Source organism: Balaenoptera physalus (assembly GCF_965194825.1).
Source record: "Balaenoptera physalus genome assembly, chromosome: 12".
Classification (NCBI taxonomy): domain Eukaryota; kingdom Metazoa; phylum Chordata; class Mammalia; order Artiodactyla; family Balaenopteridae; genus Balaenoptera; species Balaenoptera physalus.
Window position 1 is genome coordinate 69,065,918 of NC_138897.1, and position 27,881 is coordinate 69,093,798.

A 27,881-nucleotide genomic window follows, 5' to 3' on the forward strand; every position below is an offset into this window, starting at 1 on the left:
CAGAATATTTATGGCATTTTGGAATGGAATAATCCAGCCGTTAAAAAGAATGAACTACAGCTAAACTAGTTGATATTTCCTGATATTGTTGTGTCAGAAAAGCAAGATGTAGAAAACACCAAATTGGTAAAGCACGCAATGGAAAAACTAAACATACGTGTGTGTGTGTGTCTGTGTGTGTCTGTGTGAGTGTGTGACTGTGCTGAAGAGGGTGTGAAGGAAGGGAATGAAAATAAAAGAATTCTGTAAATCTGTAACATTCGGAAAGAGCAAGCTGCATTGCAGTATATACAATTTGCTTATGTTTGCACTCAAGACACACATCTATGTGTATGTAATACACACATGGGGTGTGGTGAAAGATGCCACACAGCAATGGTGGACACCAGGGAATAATCATTTATGGAGGCAGGTAATGAAATAAGTTTTCTATTGATTTCATACAGGTTTTAAATGGTTTTTTTCCTCACAGTGATAGCAGGTTGCATTTACAATAAATTTTAAAAATCAATAGTGAGGAGTGGGATTTGTCTTGACTCATAGTTTCCCATCTGGCTTTAAGATCTTAGGAGTTCTGTCTGCATCAGAACTTTCTGGGTTTCGTCCTCTGGTTTGCCAGTTTTTGACCGGGTGGATGTAGGGGGAGGACCACGCTGTGTGGGCGTGTTTGGGTGTGAGTGTGCATGTGGGCACATGGCTGGGACTAGGGGTACAGTAGATAGTCAGGTCTGAGTCAGATTCTACAGGCCCCATCTTCTCACAGGTGTATTTAAGGAAATGCAGCTCTCCCTGGGGCCAGCCGTGTGGAAGAAACAGCTCAGTCCCCATGGATGACAATTGCAGTCATCATTTATTGTATGGCACAGAAGTAATCCAGGGTGGGAAGGAAACACTCACACATCTGTCTTTCTGGTAGAATTGTGGGTTTTGCCATTAGATTGTCGTTGTTTGCCTGCCAGCCCCTCCTGATTTCCCAGGAACTGCTGCTCAGGGAATCTGGGTAGTCACGGAGCCCTCCTGCTCCTTAGCACAGCTCTGCTGGTCATCTCAGGGTTTCACATTAATTCTGGCTGGTGTTTTTGGCAGTTAGGGTACAGGGCAAGGCTCAGAGGAAATGCTTACTCATTTACACATGGATTTTCTTGTTTATTCATTTATCTGTCCTTCCCACTACCCACGTATCAGAACATTCATACTTGACCAATATTTATGAAGATCTGTGTGCCAGTCTTGTCCTCTGGTTGAAGTTGTAATGAAGAATAAGACCTATATCTGCCCCCTGGCACTCATTAGCTAGGTCTGAGTCAGACAGAGTCTGATCTCTACTGGAATGTAACATGCACCATGAAATAGATATGGGTAAATCAGACCAGACAGGGCTGTGGGATCCAGGAAAGCTTCCTGGAAGTGATGTGGAGCAGGATCTGGAATGAGGAGTAGGAAACTTCCAAGCAGAAAGAAGCGTGCGTTGAATAAATGGGGTGGGGGTGTTGCAGAGGATGGGAAGGGGCACCAGGAAGGGGAAGGAGCATGGACAGAGCATGGGGCCTGGATCACAAAGAGAGCCCAGCGGTTCTGAGCTGTACACCTGTGGCTGAAGGTCAAGGCTGGACAGAGCTCGGAAGGCGAGGGTGGTCACTGAAAGACTTTTGGTGAGAAAGTGTTGTGATCCAACCTGCATTTAAGAATAATGAAAATATAACTAGCACCATTCCTGTCTTGTCACCCCACTTCACTGTAATTTCCTTTGGTAAGATTGCTGTATAATATAAAAACGGGACCACAAAAGCATAAGTTGGCCTAAGATCATCATATGAAAATGTTGTCTTGCTTAGTTTATGGCAGTGACAAAATTTCAAGAAGGACAACTTTCTACACACATTTCAGCACATCTGAGAGAGTCTGTGTTTCTCATCTGCTGGTCAAGATGGCTTTTTTCCCAAGGATCACCTTATTTCAGAAGTGAAAAAACAGAAACAAACTGGTTACTACTGCAAACACTTTTGATACGCAGAATAGTCCAGAGAACATTTTGAAACTTTGACATAGATCCAGGTCTCCTTGGTTTTAAAAGTGAAGTGTGGTGGTTTTGCACTACATCAACTGGGCTAAATTGGAACTGTGTTTTGCAGAAGCCCTTTTACTGTGTGACTCCAGGTCAGAGTTGGCTAAAGGAGAAAGTTGCATGGGATTGAGAAGTAGGCAGGGGCTGTTCTGAAGGTCGTCCTGGCCTTGTCTCTCCCTTGGTGTCAGGCCTTCATCCTGACTGCTGGTCTGGCTTTCCCCCAGTGACCCAGGCACATGGTCAGGCCAGATACAGAGGCCAAGCTTACCATCTACTAGACTCGTTGCCTGTTCCCTTTGGTGACCCACCCTGGCAGCCTTCAGGAGGGCTGCTTGTGACTTCACTCTGGCCTCCGACTCCCCTTCAGATTCCTGCTTCTCCAGCTTTTTCTGCAATTTTGTAGGCTCTTTTACTACAACACATCATAATACTCAATACTCATAATGGCTTTCCAACTCCGATTGAAGAATTTGGTAGCTAAAAACGGGGTGCTCAAGTAACAGAAACCTAAAAAAGGTGGCTTTCGGTCTGAGTGGTGGGCAGAGGGCTGAAAGTTTCCAAAGAGACTATTAGTGAAGGCTTGAAGGACAGGGAGAAAATTTTTATAAGAAGAATGGGAAAAGGAGACCCATGCGATATGGTGGTGGAACATTTGCTGAAACTGTGGGCCTCAGCAACAAGGAAGTTAGAATAGATACTGAATGAGCTCATGGATCTGACTAGGGAGGAATTTGAAAATGCTGACTGGCTCCTTTCAGCTGTTTGTAATAAAGTACAGGGACAGCTAGATGGGCAGAGGCAACTATTTACCTTTCAAGCAGAGTTTAGAAGAAATATAAATGAGCCAGGATTTACCATGTTGGAAATAAAACAGTTTCTCATGCTCAGCCTCTCCAGATAACAAGATATTCTGAAAGTAATAAATGGCCTTTAGGAAGAGATAAAATCCAGAGCACCTCCAGCATAACATACCTTTAGAGTAAAGTAGACTTAGATCAGACACAAGAGACTTAAGGTGGTGCATTTACACTGCACAAAAGTTCTAAGAATGTCAAGGGCATGCCTTATACAGCTGTCAGCTAGACAAACGGGCTTCTAAGAATCTCAAGGTCTTTCTTCCATATCAGTCTTACATGGAGCTCAAGGTAGAAGAAGCACCTTTCTCAGAAAAAAATGTGGCATGGCCTCTGTCTAATGGAGTGTGGTTGTGACTTTTGCCTAATTTTATACATAAGAAATGCACAAATGTTTTGAAGAAATTGTATCATCTTGGACTGAAAGGGAAAATTTATACAGTTTATAATAAAAAGGGGACTCTGGGCTCTCAAGCTCCTATCAGCAGGAAGCAGGCTGAGAAATTTCTCAGCTACAGCATGGGCCATTTCTTATGGGAAAGGAAGGATGATTCAGAGAATGGAGCCCAGAATGACAGAGAACCACCCCTGGGTGGCAACACTGGGCCCTAATCGAGGAACTGGTGCCGTGAGTCCAGATGGATTTCAGGGTGGCTCTGGACTATGTGCTTCCTCCCTCCCCCTGCCCCCTTTGGAATGGGACACCCTCTGCCTTTCTCACATTGGGAAATTGATAGTTTGTCTCCTTAGCTCTCAGGTCTTCAAATTAAGATAAACTACCCAAGAAGTTGCATCCAAGGAACCACAAAGGAAGAGATTTATCTTGAGATTTGGATCACAAGATCCTGGAATTAGAGTTCACGCCTCATGAGGGCAAGACTTCTGGGATTTGGGAGGGGTTAGTGTGTTTTTTGTATGAGAAGGACTTGGATTGTTGTCGCTAGAGGGAGCTAGTGTCCAAAAATAACCTTAAAAAGTCCTTTCTTCCCCATGGGCACACAGTGCTTCTCTCATGGGGAGCTTATGTCTCTGTCCTGGATTCTGGGGTGGGTCTGTGACTGTTTTGACCAATAAAAATACGGAAGAAGGGAGTTTCGGAACTTTGGAGTTAATATTTAAAGAATACCTGCAGCTTCAGCTTCTTCCCTTTTGAGAAAGCCGTTATGCTGGGAGGAGGGAGGCTCTGGTGGTTACGTGAAGAGGCCAACGTGAAGGAAAAGTGAGGCCCCTCACCATGGCCCTGCTGACTCCCCCACAGCCAGCGCTGACCCGCCAGCCATGGGAGTGAGCTGTTTCTGGAGCGGCCGCTACAGGCCCAGTCAAGGGACTCTGACGCCAGAAGAGCAAAGGTGAGTCCCCACTATGCCTGCTCATGTTGCAAGACAATGAGCAAATAAAGGACTCCTTTTGTTTTAAACCCCTAAATTTGGGGATGGTTTGTTACACAGCAATAGATAACCTATACTAGAAGTAAATTTCTCTCTGAGAATTTCACTTATTGCTAGAAATTCTCAACAATGATTTAAAAATGGAAAGCACTGATGACTAAGAGGAGATTGCAAAGAGAACTAGATTTAAAAACAACTGGGGAATGGACGCTGGTAGAGGCATGTCTGAGTATGCTTCTAGAGCAGAATATGTTTTGGAGCTCTTAAATGTTGAATATAAAATCGTAAAATCTGAATTTGGTAGGTTGAGACTTGGGATTCATTTTAAAGGAAAAATCTTTGAAAAGTATGGGAAATATTATCATTGGAAAGAAAACACATGCAAAATGTAAGGTCCTTACTGAGTATAAATCACAAACCCAGAGAATGGAAGAGACTGATAGCGTTGGATCCAGAACTGAGAGTACTTTTCTTATTTCAATGCATATGGTTCTGTATTAGTTCAAACTGGAATCTTAGCAAAGCAAAATCTGTTCATTTTGGTTATGTTCATAGTTGATTCTGAAACTAGGCTGAATCAACCAAGTGTTGAGCTACGGGAAGGACAGGGATCTCTTTTCATTTTATACATTTGGATAAAGCGGAAAGTGAACGATCAACATCCCCACTGCATAGAAACTAAGGTTTATGGGGATGCATTTCAGCACTTCTACACCCAGGCCAGGGCCAAAAGAAGGGGAACATTTTGGCAGAAAACTAACATATTTGTATAATTGGGGATGAGGGTGCTTTAACTCAGCGCCTGGTGCGTCCCACCTCTCCAAGTGCCTTCACAACTTCATTGAGAAACACTTATTCTTGCTTTGTATGAGTGAAGCTCTCCAGATGAAACTCTTGGAATAACGGCAAAATAACTTTTGGAATAACCAATTTCCTTCTTGTCTTATTCTCTCCAAACCCTCTAACTCCCTTCAGACAATGGAAAATAATTTGGCTTCATAATTACCCCGATTTGGTGTAATTTAGAATCACTGAGAACCATCGTCTTGTGTGGACCTGATCTTTGTCCTTGATTTCACAAACAGATGTCCTGCCAAGTTTGAGAGGGGAGTGTCTGGGGCTGCCCGGCAGCCAGTGTGTGGGGGGACGTGCACTTTCATGCAGTAGCAAACTGTCCACCCTCACTCACCCGGGACACCTGCCTTGAGTGTTCTGACTAAAACTTGTCTTCCCTCCTGGACTCTGTACTGAGGATTTAGAATATTCACTTTGGCAGGAACTATACCTGTTTATATATTGTGTACCCCAAAGGCTTATAGTTATAAAATTTCCAATGATTTTTTTAATAGTAAAAGAAGGAATGAGGAGTGAATATGGGAACTCCATAAATCTTAATTAGCAATGGCAACCAAATGCAGGGACCATCAACCAAAAGTGTGGGGGATGGCTTCCCTGGTGGCGCAATGGTTAAGAATCCACCTGCCAATGCAGGGGACATGTGTTTGAGCCCTGGTCCAGGAAGATCCCACATGCCGCAGAGCAACTAAGCCCGTGCGCCATAACTACTGAGCCTACGCTCTAGAGCCCACGAGCCACAACTACTGAAGCCCATGTGCCACAACTACTGAAACCCGCGTGCCTAGAGCCCGTGCTCTGCAACAAGAGAAGCCACCGCAATGAGAAGCCCTCGCACTGCAACGAAGAGTAGCCCCTGCTCGCAGCAACTAGAGAAAGCCGGCACGCAGCAATGGAAGACCCAACGCAGCCAATAAATAAATAAATTAATAAAATCCATTAAAAAAAAAAAAAACTACAAAAGTGTGGGGGAACTCTGGCCTTGGCAGCAGGCTGGTGGCAGTGACAATGGTCAACATTTGGTAAATTCTTTTCGTAGGTGGAAAAGTTCCCAGGCTAGCTGCGGGTCTAGAGGCCCTGAAGATTGGGAATAAGAAGAGTGCTGCAGAAGCTGTAGTTATGCACAGTCTCCCTACTGTCAGGTGATGAACATTGTTAAAGAATCATTCATCAAACCAGTGCTCACTGGGATCTATGTACCAGATACTGTGCTTGGTGCCAGGGTGCAATTTTTCTCTGTCCCCAAGCATTCATTGTCAGATGAGTTATAAGTGTATCATTTTTTCTAATGTGCTTAAGAATGATGTTTAAATGTATATAAATATTTGATAAAGCAAAGCTCATGAACAAAAAATACGGATTGTTACCTGGGTATTGTTTTTAGAGCTTGAGGACTGGTTATCCCATTGCTCATTAATCATCTTTTCTTACTATATCTCCTTCCAGCCATATAAGAAAGAGACTTTCTACTGACATTTTCCATTTTCCTTGTTTCCTCTACTTACGTTATAAAATAATAGACAAATAATTGCCCAAGGTACAGCCTGCATGTTTATGGGGTGGCTTGAATGGGGGCAGTATGGAGAGAGGGGTGGCACAACACAGTGGTGAATTTTGGGGTCTAGAGTCATGCTAAGTGGTTTAAAAATATATTTGTGCAACTTAGTGGTCTTGAGAACTTGGACAAATTACTTTGTTCTCTAAGCCTCTGTTTCCTCACCTATAACATGGAAACAATAATGATAGTATTGATCTCCTAGGGTTGTTGTGAGGACTAAAGAAAATAGGTCCTGAGAAGGGTTTGCAACGGCGTCTGTTGTAAGCAACCCATAGATGTTCACCCTTTTATTTGTGCAAGAAAAATATAGGAGGCAACAAAGAGAACTTTTGTGAAATAGGGTAGTTTGGTGGAAAATTGAAACATTTTAAAAAGACAATTTAGAGGGCTTCCCTGGTGGTGCAGTGGTTGAGAATCCGCCTGCCAATGCAGGGGACACGGGTTAGAGCCCTGGTTTGGGAAGATCCCACATGCCGCGGAGCAACTGGGCCTGTGAGCCACAACTACTGAGCCTGCGCGTCTGGAGCCTGTGTTCTGCAACAAGAGAGGCCGCGATAGTGAGAGGCCCGCGCACCGTGATGAAGAGTGGCCCCCGCTCGCCGCAACTAGAGGAAGCCCATGCACAGAAAACGAAGACCCAACACCGCCAATAAATAAATAAATAAATAAATAAATTTAAAAATAAAAGACAAGTTAGAATAAAGACTTAGAAACTATAGCACATTAAAATAGAAAAAGTCCCTAGAAAATTTCAACCATTTCATTTATAAGCTTCAAAGAACTTAGAGTGAGGTGCCCTTGGTCACGGAGCTGGTGGGGGCAGAGCTAGAACTACAGCTCGGCTCAGGTTCTGGATGATTGTCCTTATCTCCCACCAAGTCTGTACTGTCCGCTTCTAAAGGGATGCAACACAGGACCGTGATATCCGATGTTCCACTGCTGTGTATGGGCCTCCATTTTCTGGGGCTGGGTGCTGTGTCTTGTTAGTCTCTGTTTTACTGTGGCTACTTTCTGATGGTGGACCTGGAGGAGGAGAAAGCCCTGGAATGTGAGCTCCTGGACTGTAACATGTTACTTAGAAGGCAACTAAAATTTTGACTGACTTTCAGGAAGCATTGTCAGAGTAAGTTGTATCCATCGATGATTCTGTTTTCTGGAGACCCTCCATCCTAGCAATAGGTAAATACTGTGCTTATGTGAGCAGCCCTAACAATCATGTCTCACAGGCCTAGATGTTGGGGAATGCGATATATTATAACTATAATTATGTATATACACTGGCTAACAGAAAGGCACCATAAATTATAACCCTGCGGCAATATTAGGGAATTAGAATTCAACAAAAGATAGACTGTGTATCAGTTAGCTACTGATGCATAACAACCCCCACACACACCCAAACTCAGTGTCTTAAAACAATAAGTATGTGTTGTAGAGGAGTCCTCCTGCTTCACCATGAGTTTGCAGTCAGTTATGGGTCAGAGATGGACCTCAGGTCTTGGCTGGGCTCTCGGATGTTGTGGTTGGCTGGCTGTAGGCTGGGCTAGGGTGGCTTCAGCTGGCCTCAGCGTGGCCCTCCTCCACACTGTCTCCCATCTTCCAGAGGCTAGTTGGGCTTGTTCACAAGGCAATGACACTGTTCGGAGATGGAGCAAAAGTACACAAGGTTTTTTGGCCCTAAGTTGGAAACTGGCACATTATCACTCCTCCCACATTCTATTGACCACAGTAAGTCTTAATGACTCAGATTCAAGGGATGGGGGAATAGTCTCTACCTCCTGAAAAGAGCTTCAAAGTCACGTTGCCAAGGGCACAGAAGAATTGCCACTGTTTTTACAATAAATCTATCCTAGTTTGTATAATGAAGACAACATAGATTTTGGCATCAGATAATATTTGATCACTAATTCTCTGCTTTACTAATTTTATCACCTTGGATAAGTTGGCCATAATTAAACCTGTCTTATAAATGGCACATCATAGATATGAATTTCCTTCCCATGTATGCTTTGTATAGAATAGATTATGACTTTCCTTGTATTATGTGTTATGGAATGAATCATGTCCCCCCAAATTCATATGTTGAAGTGCTAATCCCCAATGTCACTGTATTTGGAGATAAGGTCTTTAGGGAGATAATTAAGGTTAATAAGGTCATAAGAGCAGGACCCTACTCCAATAGGACTCGTGTTCTTATAAGAAGAGAAAGAGACACCAAAGGTCTTTCTCCCCATCCACACAGAGGACAGGCCATGTGAGGGCACAGCAAGAAGGCAGCCATCTACAAGCCAGGAAAGGCGGTCTCACCAGTAACCAGCACTGATGGCACCTTGATCTTGAACTTCCAGCCTCCGGAACTGAGAGAAAGTAAATTTGTTCTTTGAGCCAGTCTGTGATATTTTGTTATAGTGGCCTGAGCAGACTAATATGTAATGCATATAATACATTAAAATATAAGGTGTTATATCTTCCTTTGATAGCCTTAAGGTACCATTAATATTTACATCTTATTGTGCCTTAATATCATTGTTATGAGCATTGTTTTTCCTGTGTTGTAAGCATGTGGGTTAGTTAATGAAGAATTTTATTTCACAGAATAACTCACAAAAATGTGTAAATGCATTTGATAATGACAAATGACCAATGTACATATTTAACAGTACATATATGTATATTTACTCTTACATGTAACACACATATATTTAATAACAGTGCCTAAACTCAATGTACTACACACAGTAGCTACTCAAAACATTTGTTGAATGAAAAATGAGTAAATCTTGTATACTGAGATGGAAGGGAAGGCAGTTTTCCTGTTCCAAGGGCTGTCAAGGTTGTGCCTCCCAGAGGGGTAGCTGCTGAGGTCTCTGTCCAGCATCTAACAGGCTTCCAGGTCTGCTCTTTCGGTTTTCACAGGTTTCTCCCTCTGTGCTATTTCCTGTGTTCTCTTTGTGGCACCTTGGATGTGCTTAGCTGGAATATCTTGCCTGTCTCCCAGCCTGACCTAATTTTCTACTTCTTCCTTGTGTCTTCCTCTGGAAGAACCACATGGTGAAAATTGGGACTTGCACTTGTAGTTGCTCTCGGTCTGAGCAGGATGGGGTGGCTCTCTTGGCGAGTGACCAGACATTAGGACAGTTACAGCCTCACTGGTCTTCTTCAGGACCGTGTCCCAGGGTTCAGGGCCTCCTCTGACAAGCTCTATTGGCAGCAATGGCCTTTAAAACCAACCACAGCATGTGGCGGCATGCTTCTCTCTTACCTGGAAATGTAATTGCTTTAGGGTTTCAGCGTGTTGTGCCTGAGCCTTGGAGGCAATGCAGGTGAGCCAGTGTCAACTGGGTCAGAAGACATGGCTTACCGAGCCGAGCTGGGGGCGGGGAGGGCTCTCCCACCTTCAATAGGGCTCACATGAGTCCTGATTGGAAGGAAAGGGGTTGCTGATAAGGGCGGGCGTGGGCTGGTTTCCAGGCGGCTGGTGGAACAGGACTGGTTGCCATAGCCACCTGCAGGGCTGCAGGCAAGGTGGACTGAGTCTGGGTTGATGAACGGAAGTCAGGGTCTGGAAAGGGCAAAGCAGGGTCTGAGACCAGCTTGCAATGTGCCTCGATGCTCAATAGAATCTCGCAGCCAACTGGATGTTTCATTCGCTGCATCTGAACGCCTTCCTGGGGGGCGAATCTGTGCGAGTCAGTCCTCCTTGGCCTCACGGGGCCAGGCATCAAGGGACGTTTTGGCAGCTCAACACCAGGCCGTCTTCTCCATGTCAGGCTGGTCCCCCCATGGGGACAGCTCTGGTTGGCCTTCCCTGCAGGATGGTGGAAGCCGAGCACCCTGGTTATGGGCATCGGTGCCGTCTTCCCACCCCTCCTGCCCCGTCCCCGTCCCTCACTCCAGGGCCTGCAGGCGTCACAGCTCCGGGCCTCGGGAGGGTATTTTTCAGACCTCAGAAGATAAGAAGGACAGGCTGTGGTTGGCAGGTTAGCAGTGAGGAGAGAAAGGAACATGGTGACAGAGCTGGTTGTCTTGGAGGCAAATGTGGCAGGAGGGGGTCTTTTCCGTTCAGTGCCTCCTCCATCATGGCCCCTCCCAGCGCCCCTCTTCCCACAGTCACAGAACCCGTCGACTCCCGCATCGCAAGCGGGAGGATTCAGGGTGGTTAGGGTTAGGGTCAGAAGTTAGAAGCTGTAGAAATGAGACTCAAATCCAGACCTGCCTCATCCTAGAAGCCCTAATCTCAATCTGTGCCTTCATGGGACCCTGGCAGACAGCTCAGCATCATGCTAAAACTCGGTCAGCTTCCCGGGGCGGGGTGGTGGGGGGGAGGCGGCAGCTCTTATTTTCACCTTGAGTTTACCCTAGCCTCAAGCACTTAGGAGACTGAGGCTCTCCTCCCCAAACAGAGTGAAGCAGAGTGATCCCACGCTTCTCCAAAGTTCTTTCTTTGTTGTCAGGGGAATGCTCCTGCCTCCCTCCTGCTTTGCATCGCGGAGCTAGTAAACCTTCCTTCCTGCTGGCTCCATGTGCCCTAGGTGAGTACATTCCCTTTTGTCAGATGCGACCCCTCGGCTTTTATTCCGTTTACACATCGAGGAAGGGATTACCTAGACACTGCTATGTGCTTCTTGGTGTTTGACATTTTGTATTGTTTTTACTTAGTAGCATTTTAGAATCCAGAAACTGAAAGGGCCACTGCTGCCCACTTTCAATCCAGTTTGGGCTTCAGATATATGTTATGGGACTAGGAGCAAATATCTGTGTGCCTCAGTTTGTATATCAGTGTGAAGAAAGGAAAAATACAAGAAAAATAGTCTGTGTTTTGGTTAAAGGCAATGCTTATCTCTGATATGTTAAAGGAGATGTGATTCCCTACCCAGTTGTTCTAACTTTCCTCCCAAAGGCTATTTTTGTGCCGAGCCCCAGTAACATTTTCCCAGAGTAATCAAAGCTCAGGACCATGTTCTACGGTGCATGAGAAATGTCAGTTAAGGGATATTCAAAGACTAGCCTCTGTGAGGTATACCTGGGGGGTTAAGCCAAACAATATTGACAGATTACAAAACTGAGAACCTATTGTGTGCAAAGTTTATCCTCTGGAGACAACATTAAGTCCTGGACAAGAAAAGCAGGGGGTCTATGATAATCCTAGAACCACATGGCTTGTGCAGATGAAGGATTCTGCGGAGGGGCAGATCAGCTCAGGGTGGGGTTGTTAGAAGGTTTAGGGAAGGTGGGAGGAGGCATGGGCTTTAAAGGGTGGAAAGGAGGCCCTAGAGCATTGTAGTTCTGTGGAAAGGCATGGGGGGAATGCAGCACCGAGTCCCTGGGATGGGGCTTCATGCTGGGCCCTGTGGTTCCTGTAAAGCCCTGGAAGGCCTTCGAGGGTTTCATAACCTCCAGAGATTGTGAACTACCCTACATATGTGTGTGTATGTATTTTCCTGTGAGAGGGCCCAGAGCTTTCATCAGATTATCTGGGGATCTGTCTGTGGTTCAAAAATGATAAGAAACATGAATTATCTAGGATCTGGTTCAAGATGCCAGTGTAGGAAATCCTAAACCCACCTCCTCCTGCAGACACGCCGACTCTACAGCTGTACATGGAAAAGTTTCTTCTGAAAAAAACCTAAAAACTGGCAGATCGACCTTTTCCCATTGGGCAAATGAGAGGGAAGGCACACTGAAGGGGGTAGGAAAGGCAAGAGACACGATCTCCCCATTAACCCCACCCGTCGCCCAGTGACCCACAACCGGGAGGGAACTCAAAACCCAGAGCTTCTCCCTGGGGAGCTGAGGGTTCTACCCCACATCGGCAGCCCAACTGTTAAGACCAGCTCCTGAGAGAAGAGCCCCCAGTGTCTGGTTTTGAAGACCGGCGGGGCCCGGCCAACTGAGGAACAACTCTTACAGGCCCGCGTGCAGACTCCCGCGCCCCAGGGCTCAGCGCAGAGGCCGCCCTTTGAACAGTGACCAGACTTGGGTGTGAAGGAGACTCATTCCCTAGTTAAAAGCGTTGGTCTGAGGGGCAGAGGCCTGGTGTGATTCTCTCCAGGAATGGGAGCTGGTAGGTGCCATGTTTTGGGTTTTGTTTTTCTTTTTCTTTTTTCTTTTCCTTTCCTGTGATGCCATCCCTTTTATTCCTAGTTTGCCCAGGAATGGATATTAAATTTTGTCACGTGCTTTTTTGTGTCAGTTGAGATGATCATATGGTTTTTCTTTTTTAGTCTATTAATATGGTGAATTGCATTGATTGATTTTCAAATGTTGACGCAGCCTTGCCTTCCTGGGATAAACCTGAGTTGGTCATGATGTGTTATCCTTTATATACATTGTTGAATTCAATTTGCTGATACTTTGTTGAGGATTTTTGTGTCTGTGTTTACGAGGGATATTGATTTTTTTTTTTTTTTTATAATATTGCTCTCTGGTTTTGGTGTTAAAAGTCATGCTGGTATCATAAAATGAGATAGGAAGTGTTTCTTCCTCTTTTATGTTCTGGAAAAGATTTGTAGAATTAATATTATTTCTATTTTAAATGCTTGGCAGAATTCACAGACGGCGTTTTTTTGTTGTTGTTGTTTGTAGGTTCTCAACTGTGAATTTAAATTCTTTAATAGATATAGGACTATTCAGTTTATCTATTTTCCTTTGAGTTTTTATTTATATCTTTCAAAGAATTGGTTGACATCATGTAAGTTTTTCAATTTATAAGTATATATTCCTTTATAATCCTTTTAATGTCTGAGAGGACTGTAGTGATGACCTTCTACCTTCCTGACACTGGTAATTTGAGTTTTGGGGTTTTTTAATATAAAAATTTATTTATTTTATTTATTTATTTTTGGCTGTGTTGGGTCTTTGTTGCTGTACTTTGCAGTGGCTTCTCTTGCTGCGGATCACGGGCTCTAGAGCACAGGCTCAGTAGTTGTGGTGCAAAGGCTTAGTTGCTCCACGGCATGTGGGATCTTCCCTGACCAGGGCTCGAACCTGTGTCCCCTGCATTGGCAGGTGATTCTTAGCCACTGTGCCACCAGGGAAGTCCCTCTTTTAATTTTCTGAATGAGGTTTTTCCCCCAGTAGAAATCTTTAATTTTATAAAGTCCACAGAATCCCTTGTTTTTCTTTCTGGGTTGCTTGTTTGTGTTGTGTGTTAAAACTACAAAGCTCGTGAACTACATGATCGAACCCAAGCTCATGTCAATTTTCTTTTATGTTTTCTTCTATAATTTTGAATAGTTTTGCATTTAAAATTTGTCCATGAATAACTTTGAGTGAATTTGGTGTAAGTTGTAAAGTTTGCGTCTACATTTATTTCATTCCATATGGTTTCCAATTCATTGTTCTTTAACTATTTTTAGAAAAGTTATGGGATATTGTCTCCATTTCTGTTTGAATTTCCACAGTTTAATGGATTCAGCAGTTCTGCCAGCAGGGGGTGCTGTCTCCAGTGACCTGGGAGGGAGGCACGGCCTGCATTTCCCGCACTGACCACAGGGTGGCGCTGAGCTCGCCTCGCTGACCCACAGCGCATGCGTGTTCTCTGCCGGCTCGGCTCTGAGCGCGGTTGAGAGGAGTTGTGTCTCCGCAGGCACCACGGGAGGTTTGGCTGGGACGCCGGGGTCAGCTTCTCTGCTGACAAGAGCTCAGTCTCCTTAGGACTTGCTGGGGTTTCGGCTTCAGGACAAAGTGGGGCTGCGTCCACGCTGACGGGAGCTGGGTTTCCTGACGACCCAGACGACGCTGGGAGGAAAAGGTGAGGAAAATTGAGAAGTGAGGAGAAGCTTCCTGTGGGTGACTGACTGCTGAGGGAGGGTCTGTTTCCAGACGACCCAGAAGGGCTTGATGTGGAAAGCTGGGTGTTTAGTCAGTTTGATGTGCAGTGTAGCCGGTATGAGTTATGGGGTGTCCAGTTTTCCCAGCACTGTTTATTGTGGGGGCTGTCCTTCCCCTTGGTGTGTCCTTGGCCCCTTTGTCATAAATTAACGGACCCCACCCGTGTGGGTTTAATTCTGGGCTTTCTGTCCTGTTCCTCTGGTCCCTGTGTCTGTTTTTGTGCCAATTCTGCACTGTTTTGATGACTGTAGCTTCTCAGTAGACTGTGAAGTTAGGGAGGGAGATTGCCTCCAGCCTGTTCTCCTTTCTCAGGGTAGCCTTGGCTATTCGGGGTCCTTTGTGGTTCCACACAAATATTAGGAGGATTTGCTCTATTTCTGTGGAAAATACCATTGGAATTTCAGGAGGGCTTGCATTCACTGTGTACATTGCTTTGGGTAGAATGGACATTTTAACAACAGTAATTCTTGCATTCCATGACCACGGGGTATCTTTCCATTAATTTGTGTCTTCTTCAATTTCTTCATCAACGTCTTAAAGTTTTCAGTGTGCAGGTCTTTCACATCCTTGGTTAAATTTATTCCTTGGTATTTTGTTCTTTCTGATGAAATTGTAAATAGGGTTTTTTTTCTCTCTTTCTAATGGTTCATTATTAGTGTTTAGAAATGCAATTGATTTTTGTGTGTTGATTTTGCACCTTTACATTCATTATTTCTAATAGTTTTTTGGTGGAATGATGTGGAAAATTGGAATTCCAAAATCCCACTGTTTCTACCACATCCAGGTCATCCACAACAGGGAAGAAAGGGAAGTCCTTTATATTGGGAAGTCCTAATATAGTTTCTGAATTATATGTGGACTTTGGGTGAACTGGATCTGGGTAAGGCTTGGCCTCTATATGGAAGTTTGATGTTTTCTCTGCTTTTCTGGCATGGTTTTGACATGGTGTTTTGAAAAGTAATTTACTTTCCAGTAATTTCAAACGTACAGACAACTTTACATACATAAAAGCAAGTCTTGTATCTTGATTAAATATATTCCTAAATATTAATGTTGACATTATTTAAAATGGAATTGTTTTCATAAGTTCTTTTCAGATTATTTATTGCTAGTGTATAAGATACGATTTTTGTGAATTGACTTTTTTTCCTATAACTGAATTATTGACTAGTCAAATAATTTTTTGTTGTTATAGGAAGTTTTATATATAAGATGGTGTGATCTGTGTTCTGTGAATAGACAGTTTTAATTTTTCCATTCACACATGGATGCCTTTTCTTTCTTTCCTCAAAACTCTGGGTAGAACTTCCAGTAGCTCTGGGGCTACCTGTTCATGATCATCAAGTAGTTAATTTCTTCCATTTGGTGGTGATTTTAGTATCTATAAAACAACTCGGGAAGTATGCATCAGATACTATTCTGTAGGTACTTCAGAGAGGAGCTACAGCTGAGAACATGGGGGAAGGGGTCTGTCCACGGAAGGCCCCATAGGGTCCCGCTCCATTACACCAGGTGTCTGGGCTCAGCAACCAGGGGAGGTGGGTGCCTCCTGGGTGTGGGGAGCAGCAGGATCACAGTCCTCTGAGGGGCATGTTAGCCCCCAAGGTGAGATGGGGATGCAGTGGCTGGACAGAGGTGTCTGGCCTGGGAGAGTGGTCCAGGCTGGAAATGTCACTGGAATCATCGCAGGGAGGAAAAGGAAAGCCCAGGCGGAGGCAGGTGGGTCACAGCAGACTATGTGCAGGTGATGGTGGTCCTGATAGAAGCAACTCAGAGCCAGAAAGGAGTGGCCGTCAGGGGCTCAGCTTCATTCTCTCGTTCCTTTGCAAAACTACTATGACAGTTTGAAACACCGCCAGGAGACTTCTGGGCCCACTGCTGCCATGGCTTCATCAAAGCTGCCCAGGTGGAAAACAGAACCACTGCAGGACCCGCTCATGTCCCCACTGGGAATGAATCCCACTGGGGCACCAGAGCTCACAGACTTCAGTGTCCTTTCGAATTATGATTTTCTCCGGATCTAAGTGGGATTGCTGGACCCAATGGGAACTCTATGTTTTGGTTTTTAAGGAAACTCCATACTGTTCTCCACAGTGGCTGCACCAATTTGCATCCCCACCAACAGTGTAGGAGGATTCCCTTTTCCGCATGCCCTGTCCAGCATTTATTCTTTGTACATTTTTTTGGCAGTGGCCATTCTGACCGGTGTGAAGTGATACCTCATTGTAGTTTTGATTTGCATTTCTTTAATAATTAGTGATGTTGGGTATCTTTCCATGTTCTTATTTTTTATACAGTGTGAGTAAAATTTACCTCTTGCAATTGGCTTCTTGGAAGTCGGCCCTGTTTTGAATTCTTTTCCGATGATTTACCCCAGGGCATTTCTTGAGGGCAGGCGACATTTAGAGCCCTGCAGGCCTTGTAAAGGAAGATTAAGTGCCCATCAGCACCGGTTTTAAAGTTGTTATGGGAAACGGCCACAAGACGGCGGCATTTCTTCATGCCCAACTCCAGTTACTTGGGCAACCAGAGCCTCAGAGAAAGTCCTCTTCCTGGGTTGTCAATTAGAGTGGAATGTGCCTGAAGAAACACCCAAGGCTCATGTCTCATTACTTTTTCCCCCTTACCCTTGGCTCCCGGGACAAATCCCAACTCCTGAAACACCACTCTGCTGTGGGTGTTGTCATCCATAGGTGGGGCGACCCTAAGGAAGGAGGCAGGAGGTGGGAACCCTGATCTCAGAGAGGCAGCAGTGGGTGGTGGCGTGAAGCGAGATCTTAATTCCCTGCCCAGGAATTGAACCTTGGGAGCCTGGATGAAAACCGGGAATCCTAGCCACCACACCCCCTGGCTCTTGCCCACAGTGAAAAATGCATTTCTCACGGAGGCAAAAACTGTAAAAACAGGTACAAAGCTTATTATTAGAGACATAGCACAACAACAGGTGGGCGAGCACACAGAGAAACAGTTTGTTAAGACAGAAACAAGGCAGAGATGCACACCTGGAGAGAAAGGGTGTGGGCGCCCTCCCTAATGAGGAGGAGCCCAGTAAAGAGGCGGTTAAGTCACTTATACAGGGCACTTCTTCTGGGTCTTGGTTTACCTTTGGCCAATTATCTGGTTTCTTTCCCCACACCTGACCTGCTCTAGGGCCCTCCCCAACATGCTTGCGCAACGTTTTTCCAAGATGGATTACAGCCCAGAGGCGTATGGGACGGCCTTAGCATAACATATTATGCAGTGGTACCCCCTCCTTTTTGACCCCCAATGAGCCTTTCTGTGAATGTGCTATGTTTCCCTTGCCCCAAGGATGGGAAATGTATGACTTCTTGATCTTTTTTTTTTTTCAATATATTTATTTATTTTTGGCTGCTTTGGGTCTTCATTGCTGCATGGGGGCTTTCTCTAGTTGTGGCAAGCGGGGGCTACTCTTTGTTGCGGTGCATGGGCTTCTCATTGCGGTGGCTCCTCTTGTTGTGGAGCACAGGCTTTAGGCGCGCGGGCTTCAGTAGTTGTGGCACATGGGCTCAGTAGTTATGGCCCGCGGGCTCTAGAGTGTGGGCTTAATAGTTGTGGCTCACGGGCTTAGTTGCTCCGCGGCATGTGGGATCTTCCCAGACCAGGGCTTGAACCCGTGTCCCCTGCATTGGCAGGTGGATTCTTAACCACTGCGCCACCAGGGAAGCCCTGCTTGATCTTTTAACAGGGTTTAGTCCCACTCTGTCCCTGCCATAAAAATGTCCAATGTCCAGTTATTTACCCTATTTCTGTTGCTGGTTTTTCTATCGAGGTGCAGATCTCGAAATATAGACAGGAGTCCAGTCATAAATCTGTAGTCCTGGAGCCCGTTTGTCTCTTGCTTCAGGAAATGTAAACAGGGGGCTGGTAATGAATGTCTGGCCTGGAGCCCATCTTCTTCTCACCCCAAGAACTGTGAACAGGAGGCCAGTTGTAAATGTCCAGCCTGGAGCCCATCTAGCTCCTGCCTGATACTCTTTAGGGGTAGCACTGCTGGATCATACAGTAGATCCTTTTTCATCTTTTATAGGCACTTCCATAATGTTCTCTGTAGTGGTTGTTACCATTTACATCTTCCTAGGACCAAAGAAGTATTTCCTTTTCTCCATGCTTTCTCCACCATTTATTCATTGTCGATTTTTGATGATGGCCTCTCAGACGGGAGCCAGGTGATCCCTCATTTTAGTTGTTATTTGCATGTCTCTGCTAACTGCTATGTTGAGAATGTTCTTATGGGGTGTCTGTTCATAATCAGGGTGATTAGAATTTACCTGTTGAAATTGCCTTCTTGAAAGTGTGCCCTGTTTTCAGTTATTTTCGAACACTTAGGCCTGGACATTGTTTGAGGGCAAGTATCATTTAGAGCCCGGCAGTCCTTGTGAATATTAAGTGCCCATAAGCAGTCGCTTTCAGGTTGTTTTTTGGGAAAGGACTATCAGGCGGCAGGATTACCTCGGACCCAACTCTTTGCCCTGGCAACCAGAACCTGAGGGGAAACCCTGTTTGTGGCTTGTAAATTGGAGGGGAATGTGCCAGAACAAACACCCAAATCTTGTGTCTCATTACCAATTTTTAAATTCGATTAACTTTTTTTATTGGAGTAACATTTATATAGACTGTTGTGTATGTTGTAGGTATACAGAATCATTTTCATTTTATACATATACGTATGTCTGTGCATGTTCAGCTTCTTTTCCCATAATGGTTATGAGAGTGTTGATAGCCCTTCCTTGGTATACATAGATCCTTGTTGAATATCTGTTTTATATGAAATAGGTTGTATTTGTTAATCCCATCCTAATTTATCCCTTGTCCCCTTCGGTCCCCTTTGGTAACCATGTTTGCTTTTTAAGTCCCTGAGTCTATTTATATTTTCTAAATTATTTCAATGGTACATATTTTTAGATTCCAACTGTAAGTGATATCATATAATATTTGTCTTTCTGATTCTGACTTACTTCACTTAGTACGATTATCTCTAGTTTTCTCTATATTCCTGCAAATGGCATTAATTCATTCTTTTACATGGCGGAGTCATATACCATTGTGTATATGTATCACATCTTTTTTATCTGTTCATCTGTCCATGGACATCTTGTATGTCTCCACATCTTGGATATTGTAAATGGTGCTGCAGTGCACGCTTGGGTGCATGCGTCTTTTCGAATTCTGGTTTTCTCCGCATATTCTCTTAGGGGTCGCACTGCCGGATCATATGGTAGATCCTTTTTTACCTTTTAAAGGTACTTCCATAATGTTCTCTATAGTGGCTCTTACCATTTACATCCCACAAGCAACATAAAACTATGTCCTTTCTCCATGCTCTCTCCACCATTTATTCATTGTGAATTTGGGTGATGGTGTTTTAGACAAGTGCAAGCTGATCCCTCATTGTAGTTTTGATTTGCATGTGTCTGCTAACTTCTATGTTGAGCATGTTTCTTGTGCTGTTATTTTTCATAAACAGTGTGAGTAGAATTTACCTGTTGAAATTGCCTTCTGGGAAGTGTGCCGTGTTTTCAATTATTTTCAAACATTTAGGCCTGGACATATTTTGAGGGCAAGTGTCATTTAGAGCCCAGCAGTCCTTGTGAATATTAAATGCCCGTAATTAATCGTTTCGAGGTTGCTTTTGCGGGAAACAGCCACAAGGCGGCAGAATCTCCTCGGGCCCAACTCTGGTTGCCCCGGCAACCAGAGCCTTAGTGGAAATCCTGTTTGGGGCTTGTAAATTAGAGTGGAATGTGCCAGAACAAACACCCAAATTTTATGTCTCATTACCACTTTTTTTTTTTTTTGGATGCATAGAACTGATTAGCTTTTATTCATGTTACAAAGAGTTGTTTTCTTTACAAAAATTATGGTTTTTTTTTTAACATCTTTATTGGAGTATAATTGCTTTACAATGGTGTGTTAGTTTCTGCTTTATAACAAAGTGAATCAGCTATACATATTCATTCATCCCCATATCTCTTCCCTCTTATGTCTCCCTCCCTCCCACCCTCCCTATCCCACCCCTTTAGGTGGTCACAAAGCACCAAGCTGATCTCCCTGTGCTATGCAGCTGCTTCCCACTAGCTATCTGTTTTACATTTGGTAGTGTATATAAGTCCAAGCCACTCTCTCACTTCGTCCCAGCTTACCCTTCCTCCTCCCCGTGTCCTCAAGTCCACTCTCTAGCAGGTCTGTGTCTTTTTTCCCATCCTGCCCCTAGGCTCTTCATGACCTTTTTTTTTTTTTTTTTTAGATTCCATATATATGTGTTAGCATACAGTATTTATTTTTCTCTTTCTGACTTACTTCACTCTGTATGACAGACTCTAGGTCCATCCACCTCACTACAAATAACTCAATTTCGTTTCTTATTATGGCTGAGTAATATTCCATTGTATACATGTGCCACATCTTCTTTATCCATTCGTCTGTTGATGGACACTTAGGTTGCTTCCATGTCCTGGCTATTGTAAATAGAGCTGCAATGAACATTGTGGTACATGACTCTTTTTGAATTATGGGTTTCTCAGGGTATGTGCCCAGTAGTGGGATTGCTGGGTTGTATGGTAGTTCTATTTTTAGTTTTTTAAGGAACCTCCATACTGTTCTCCATAGTGGCTGTACCAATTTACATTCCCACCAACAGTGCAAGAGGGTTCCCTCTTCTCCACACCCTCTCCAGCATTTATTGTTTGTAGATTTTTTGATGATGGCCATACTGACTGGTGTGAGATGATATCTCATTGTAGTTTTGATTTGCATTTCTCTAATGATTAATGATGTTGAGCATTCTTTCATGTGTTTGTTGGCAATCTGTATATCTTCTTTGGAGAAATGTCTATTTAGGTCTTATACCCATTTTTGGATTGGGTTGTTTTTTTGATATTTCATTACCACTTTTTAAATTATAATTGGGCTTCCCTGGTGGCGCAGTGGTTAAGAATTGCCTGCCAATGCAGGGAACACGGGTTCGAGCCCTGGTCTGGGAAGATCCCACATGCTGTGAAGCAACTAAGCCCATGCGCCACAACTACTAAGCCTGTGCTCTAGAGCCGGTGAGCCACAGCTACTGAAGCCTGCGCGCCTAGAGCCCATGCTCCGCAATAAGAGAAGCCATAGCAATGAGAAGCCCGCACACTGCAACGAAGACCCAACTCAGCCAGAAATAAAATAAATAAAATAAATTTATTTAAAAAAATAATAAATTACATTAATTTTTATTTTTTATTGGAGTAACACAGATATACAATGTTGTGTTGTTTGTGGGTATAAAGAATCTTTTTCCTTTAAACATTTACATGTATCTATGCCTCTTCAGCTTCTTTTCCCATATAGGTTATTAGAGTTGATAGCTCTTCCTTGGTATACGTAAGTTCTTGCTCCATATCTTTTTTTTTTAATTTATTTATTTTATTTATTTATTTTTGGCTGCGTTGGGTCTTTGTTGCTGCGCTCAGGCTTTCTCTAGTTGCGGTGAGTGGGGGTACTCTTCGTTGCAGTGTGCGGGCTTCTCATTGCTATGGCTTCTCTTGTTGCGGAGCGTGGGCTCTAGGTGTGTGGGCTTCAGTCGTGGTGGTGTGTGTGCTCAGTAGTTGTGGCTCACAGGCTTTAGAGTGCAGGCTCAGTAGTTGTGGTGCACGGGCTTAGTTGCTCTGCAGCATGTGGGATCTTCCCAGACCAGGGCTTGAACCCGTGTCCCCTGCATTGGCAGGTGGATTCTTAACCACTGTGCCACCAGGGAAGCCCTCCATATCTTTTTTATATGAAATAATTTGAATTTATTAATCCCATCCTCCTAATTAATCCCTGACCCCTTCGTCCACTTTGGTAGCCATATATTTTCTTTTTAAACCCCTGAGTATGTTTATGTTTTCTCAATTATTTCAATGGTGTTTATTTTTAGATTCCACTTATAAGTGATATCATGATATTTATCTTTCTGATTCTGACTTACTTTACATAATATGATTACCTCTAGGTTTATCTATGTTCCAGCAAATGGCATTATCTCATTCTTTTACATGGCGGAATGATACCATTGTGTACATGTATCACATCTTTTTTATCTGTTCATCTGTCCGTGGACATTTTGTATGTCTCCACATGTTCGGTATTATAAATGGTGCTGCAGTGCATGCTTGAGTGCATGTGTCTTTTTGATTTCCCATATTCTCTGCATATAGTCTTAGGGGTAGCACTGCCAGATCATATGGTAGCACTATTTTTACTTTTTAAACGCAGTTCCATAATGTTCTCTGTAGTGGCTGTTACCATTTACATCCCACCATCACCATAAAAGGGTTTCCTTTTTTCCATACCCTCTACACCATTGATTCATTGTCAATTTTTTTTTTTTTTTGTGGAATAGGTTCCCCTGCAATTCCTAGGCTGGTCGCGGTGCCTGGAAATGGCACGGAATTAATGCGGGGCCATGCCTGATGTAGTGGGATCCCACTTCCAGGGGAAACCTGTAGCCACCAACCCCTGGGACCCCAGGGAGATGGCAAGGGTCATTGTGTGGAATCCCATGTGGTTTGGATTGCTCTCTGTGCCCCGGGCGCTGACCAATACCTGCTGGAGATGCCTGCAGGCCGGAGCGCCTGTGCACCACAAGCACCACGCGACCGTTGCCACTGCTCGCGTGGTGCATTCTCTCATTGTCAATTTTTGATAATGGTTATTCACACCAGTGCCAGTGATCCCTCGGTGTAGTTTTGATTTTCATGTCTCTGCTAATTGCTATGTAGAGCATGTTCTGATGGGCTGTTTTTATTCATAATCAGTGTTGAGTAGAATTTACCTGTCGAAATTGCCTTCTGGAAAGAGTGCCATGTCTTCAATTATTTTCGAACTTTTAGGCCTGGATCTTTTTTGAGGGCAAGTATCATTTAGAGCCCAGCTGTCGCTGTGAATATTAAGTGCCCATAAGCAATCATTTTGAGGTTGCTTTTGAGGGAAACGGCCACAAGGCAGCAGAATTTCTGGGGCCCAACTCTGGTTGCCCTTGCAACCAGAGCCTTAGGGGAAACCCTGTTTGTGGTTTGTAAATTGGAGAGGAATGTGCCAGAACAAACACCCAAATCTTGTGTCTCATTACCAATTCTTTAATTTGATTAATTTTTACTTTTTATTGGAGTAACAATGATATACACTGTTGTGTATGTTGTAGGTTGACAGAATCATTTTCATTTATACATATACATATATCAATGTATGTTCAGCTTCTTTTCCCATATAGGTTATTAGAGAATGTTGATAGCCCTTACTTGGTATACATAGATCCTTGTAGAATATCTGTTTTATATGTAATAGTTTGTATTTGTTAATCCCGCCCTCCTAATTTATCCCTTGTCCCCTTCTGTCCCCTTTGGTAACCATATGTTTGCTTTTTAAGTCTCTGAGTCTGTTTATGTTTTCTAAATTATTTCAATGATATGTATTTTTAGATTCCAACTATAAGTGATATCATATAATATTTGTCTTTCTGATTCTGACTGACTTCACTTAGTATGATTATCTCTAGTTTCCTCTATGTTCCTGCAAAAGGTATTATTTCGCTCTTTTACATGGCAGAGTCATATACCATTGTGTACATGTATCACATCTTTTTTATCTGTGCATCTGTCCATGGACATTTTGTATGTCTCCACATCTTGGGTATTGTAACTGGTGCTGCAGTGCACGCTTGCGTGCACGTGTCTTTTGGAATTCTGGTTCTTTCCGTGTATATTCTTAGAGGTAGCAATACTGGATCATATGGTAGATTTTTTTTTTACATTTTAAAGGCACTTCCATAATGTTCTCTACAGTGGCTGTTACCGTTTACATCCCACCAGCACCATAAAATGATTTCCTATTCTTCATGCCCTCTCCACCATTTATTCATTGGAAAGTTTGGTGATGGTGTTTTAGACCAGTGGAAGCAGATCCCTTGTTGTAGTTTTGATTTGCATGTGTCTGCTAACTGCTATGTTGAGCATATTTTCATGGGCTTTTTTTCTTCAAAAACAGTGTGAGTAGAATTTACCTGTTGAAATTGCCTTTTTGATAGTCTGCCCTGTTTTCAATCATTTTGAACACTTACCCCTGGACATTTCTTAGGGAAGGTATCATTTAGAGCCCAGCAGTCCTTGTGAATATCATTACCCATAAGCAATCTTTTTGAGGTTGCTTTTGTGGGAAACGGCCACAAATAGCAGGATTTCCTCAGGCCCAACTGTGGTTATCTCGGCAACCAGAGCCTTAGGAAAAATCCTCTTTGGCCCTTGTAAGTTAGAGTGGAATGTACCAGAACATACACCCAAATCGTCTCTCTCATTATCATTTTTAAATTAGATTAATTTTTATTTTATTTGGAGTAATATTGATATACAATGTTGTGTATTTTGTAGGAAAGAGAATCTTCTCCGTTATGCATGTACATATATCTATGCATCTTTTGCTTCTTTTCCCATATAGGTTTTTAGAGAGCATTGATAGCCCTTTTTTGGTGTACATAGATACTTGTTGAATATCTGTTTTATATGAAATAGTTTGTTAATCCCATCATCCTAATTTATCCCTTGGCTTCTTTTTTTTTTTTTTTACGGTTTTCTTGGAAAGGTTTTTTACTGTATTTTTATTAAGGTATAACTCTAAATTATATAATTATAAATTTCACCTATTCTATTGCATGGTTTTACCTATTTTGACAAATGTATATAGTTATGTAAAACCCACCACAATCAAGATATAGAACAATTTCATTAGGCTAGGAAATTCTCCTATACTCACTTGTAGTCAGTCCCTCCTCCACTTCATAGCCACTGATCTATTTTCCGTCCCTATAGTCTTATCTTTGCAAGAATATTATAGGGCTTCCCTGGTGGCGCAGTGGTTGAGAATCTGCCTGCCAATGCAGGGGACACGGGTTCGAGCCCTGGTCCGGGAAGATCCCACATGCCGCGGAGCAACTGAGCCCGTGAGCCACAACTACTGAGCCTGCGCATCTGGAACCTGTGCTCCGCAACAAGAGAGGCCGCGACACTGAGAGGCCCGCGCACCGCGATGAAGAGTGGCCCCCGCTTGCCGCAACTAGAGAAAGCCCTTGCACAGAAACGAAGACACAACACAGCCAAAATAAATAAGTAAATAAATAAAAAAATAATTTTTTAGAAAAAGAATATTATATAAGTGGAGTCATACAGGATACATCCTTTTGAGCCTGGCTTCTTTCACTTAGGATACTATGTTAGAGAATCATTGTGTGCCCTTTGGTAACCATATGTTTGGTTTCTTTTTTTTTTTTTTTTTTTTTTATTCAAGACCTATTTATTCTCTAGTTCTGCCCACATGGAGACACCATCCTTGAAAAGGCGTTAAATCCTTCCGTTCACTTTAACACCTTGTGCTAAAAACATGTGTTCCAAGTTTTCAGCTATGAGATCCACATTCTTAAAGCACTAATTCTTAAACCTCATCTAGATTTCTCCCCTTGCATGGGGGGAGATGACCCAAACACAGCGAAGAACAGCTCAGGACTGTGGGCTCTGCTCGCCCAGAAGACTTTGCAGCTCCCCTGACCACCCGGCTGGAGCCAGGATTAGGGCCCTGAGACGAGGGGCGCCTGCTGGGCTGCCACCACTGCCACCGGCCCCCTAACTCCTGTCCTCTTCACTGGCTTGCTGTCACCTCTAGTTTCCCTGGAGTTTGGGGATTCCAGACGGTCTCTGCTCACACTTCTGCATCACACCTGCAGCCTCAGCAGTGCTGATCCACACCACGGGGGAAAAGCACACAGAGCTGCTTTTCAACACACCAACGTTCCACACAAAAGTTATTTTATAAGCCTGCAGGTTCTTTTTCATCAGAGGACATTCCCAAGGCCATGACTTCCCCCGGCTCCCCACTGCCCTTGCCGGCAGGATGTGCGTGGCCGTGCTGAGTCGGGCACACCCCCCTGGCTCCACTCAGGCGCACTCTCCTGGAGAACTGAGGGCGGTGCCCTGGGCGCATCAGCAGGATCTGTCCTGAGTCCTAGAGTGACAAGAGCCACACCTGCAGGTCTATTCCACTGACCAGCCGCACAGGACCAAGCTGTGCCCATGGACCTTGGTCTGGATTGTGTTGGCTGGTCATTCTTGCCTAGGTTCACAGGCCAACCGCCAGTGTCCTTCCTTTCCTGTTCATCACTGCACCAGCGGCTCACTCCTACCTGCTGCCGTCACACGCCTGGCAACCTCGTGTTCCGGGGCCAGCCAAGAACTGAGACCCCAGCAGGCCCCTAGTTCCCAGCAGGCAAACTCTCCATTAAACTACTGCTGCCTAGCCGTGTTCTCGAGGCTTCAGAGCCGGGAAAGTGCGGAGAGCATAGCAAGCCGCGGCGCCCCAGCCCCGGACCCGCGATGCTCCGCGGAGGCGCTAGAACCTCACCGCACCACCCCCAACACAAGAGACCTCTGCGCCCGCCTGTCCTGCGGCCCCGGGCGCACCTCCGGCTACCGCGACCCTAGACGGAGGCGCGGGCGCAGGGCTCGGATGGCGGCGGGCGCTGGGGCAGGCGGGGACCCCAGCTCCGGCCCGAGGCCGCTAGGACCCGCCAAGCCCACCTGCGTCCCCGCCGACCGCAAAGCTGTATGTTTGTTTTTTACGTCCCTGAGTCTGTTTATGTTTTCTCAGTTATTTCAGTGGTGTGTATTTTTTGATTCCTCCTATAAGTGATATATAATATTTGTCTTTCTGATTCTGACTTACTTTACTTGGTATGATTACCTCTATGTTTATCTATATTCCTGTAAATGGCATTATTTCATTCTCTTACACAGCAGAGTCATATACCATTGTGTACATGTATCACTTCTTTTTTATCTGTTCATCTGTCCATGGACATTTTGTATCTCTCCACCTCTTGAGTATTGTAAATGGTGCTGCCAGGCACACTTGGGTGCATGTGACTTTTCGAATTCTGGTTTTCTGAACATATACTCTTAGGGGTAGCACTGCCAGATCACGTGGCTGCTCTATTTTTACCTTTTAAAGACACTTCCACAGTGTGCTCTGTAGTGTCTGTTACCATTTACATACCACCATCACAATAAAAGGATTTCCTTTTCTCCATGCCCTCTCCACCATTTATTAATTGTGAGTTTTGAAGACAGCGTGTTAGACGGGTGCAACGTGATTCCTCTGTTGAAATTGCCTTCTGGGAAGTCTGCCCTGTTTTCAGTTATTTTCAAACAGTTACCCCCGGACTTTGTTTGGGGCAGGGATCATTTTGATCCCAGCAGGCCTTGTAAATATTAAGTACCCGTAAGCCATCGTTTTGCAATTCCTTTTGT

The 27,881-nt window shown here is 44.2% G+C and overlaps 1 long non-coding RNA gene across 2 annotated transcripts; it reads left to right on the plus strand.

Moving 5' to 3' along the window:
- Nucleotides 1–2,884: 2,884 nt before the first annotated feature.
- LOC309639079 lies at nt 2,885–27,286 on the plus strand. 2 transcript variants are annotated; one of them, XR_014251452.1, is made up of 3 exons: nt 2,885–14,473; nt 25,395–25,691; nt 25,870–27,286. It is a non-coding gene; the product is annotated as an uncharacterized lncRNA (long non-coding RNA). The 2 variants fall into 2 exon arrangements; XR_014251453.1 differs by lacking the exon at nt 25,395–25,691.
- The last annotated feature ends 595 nt before the right edge of the window (nt 27,287–27,881 follow it).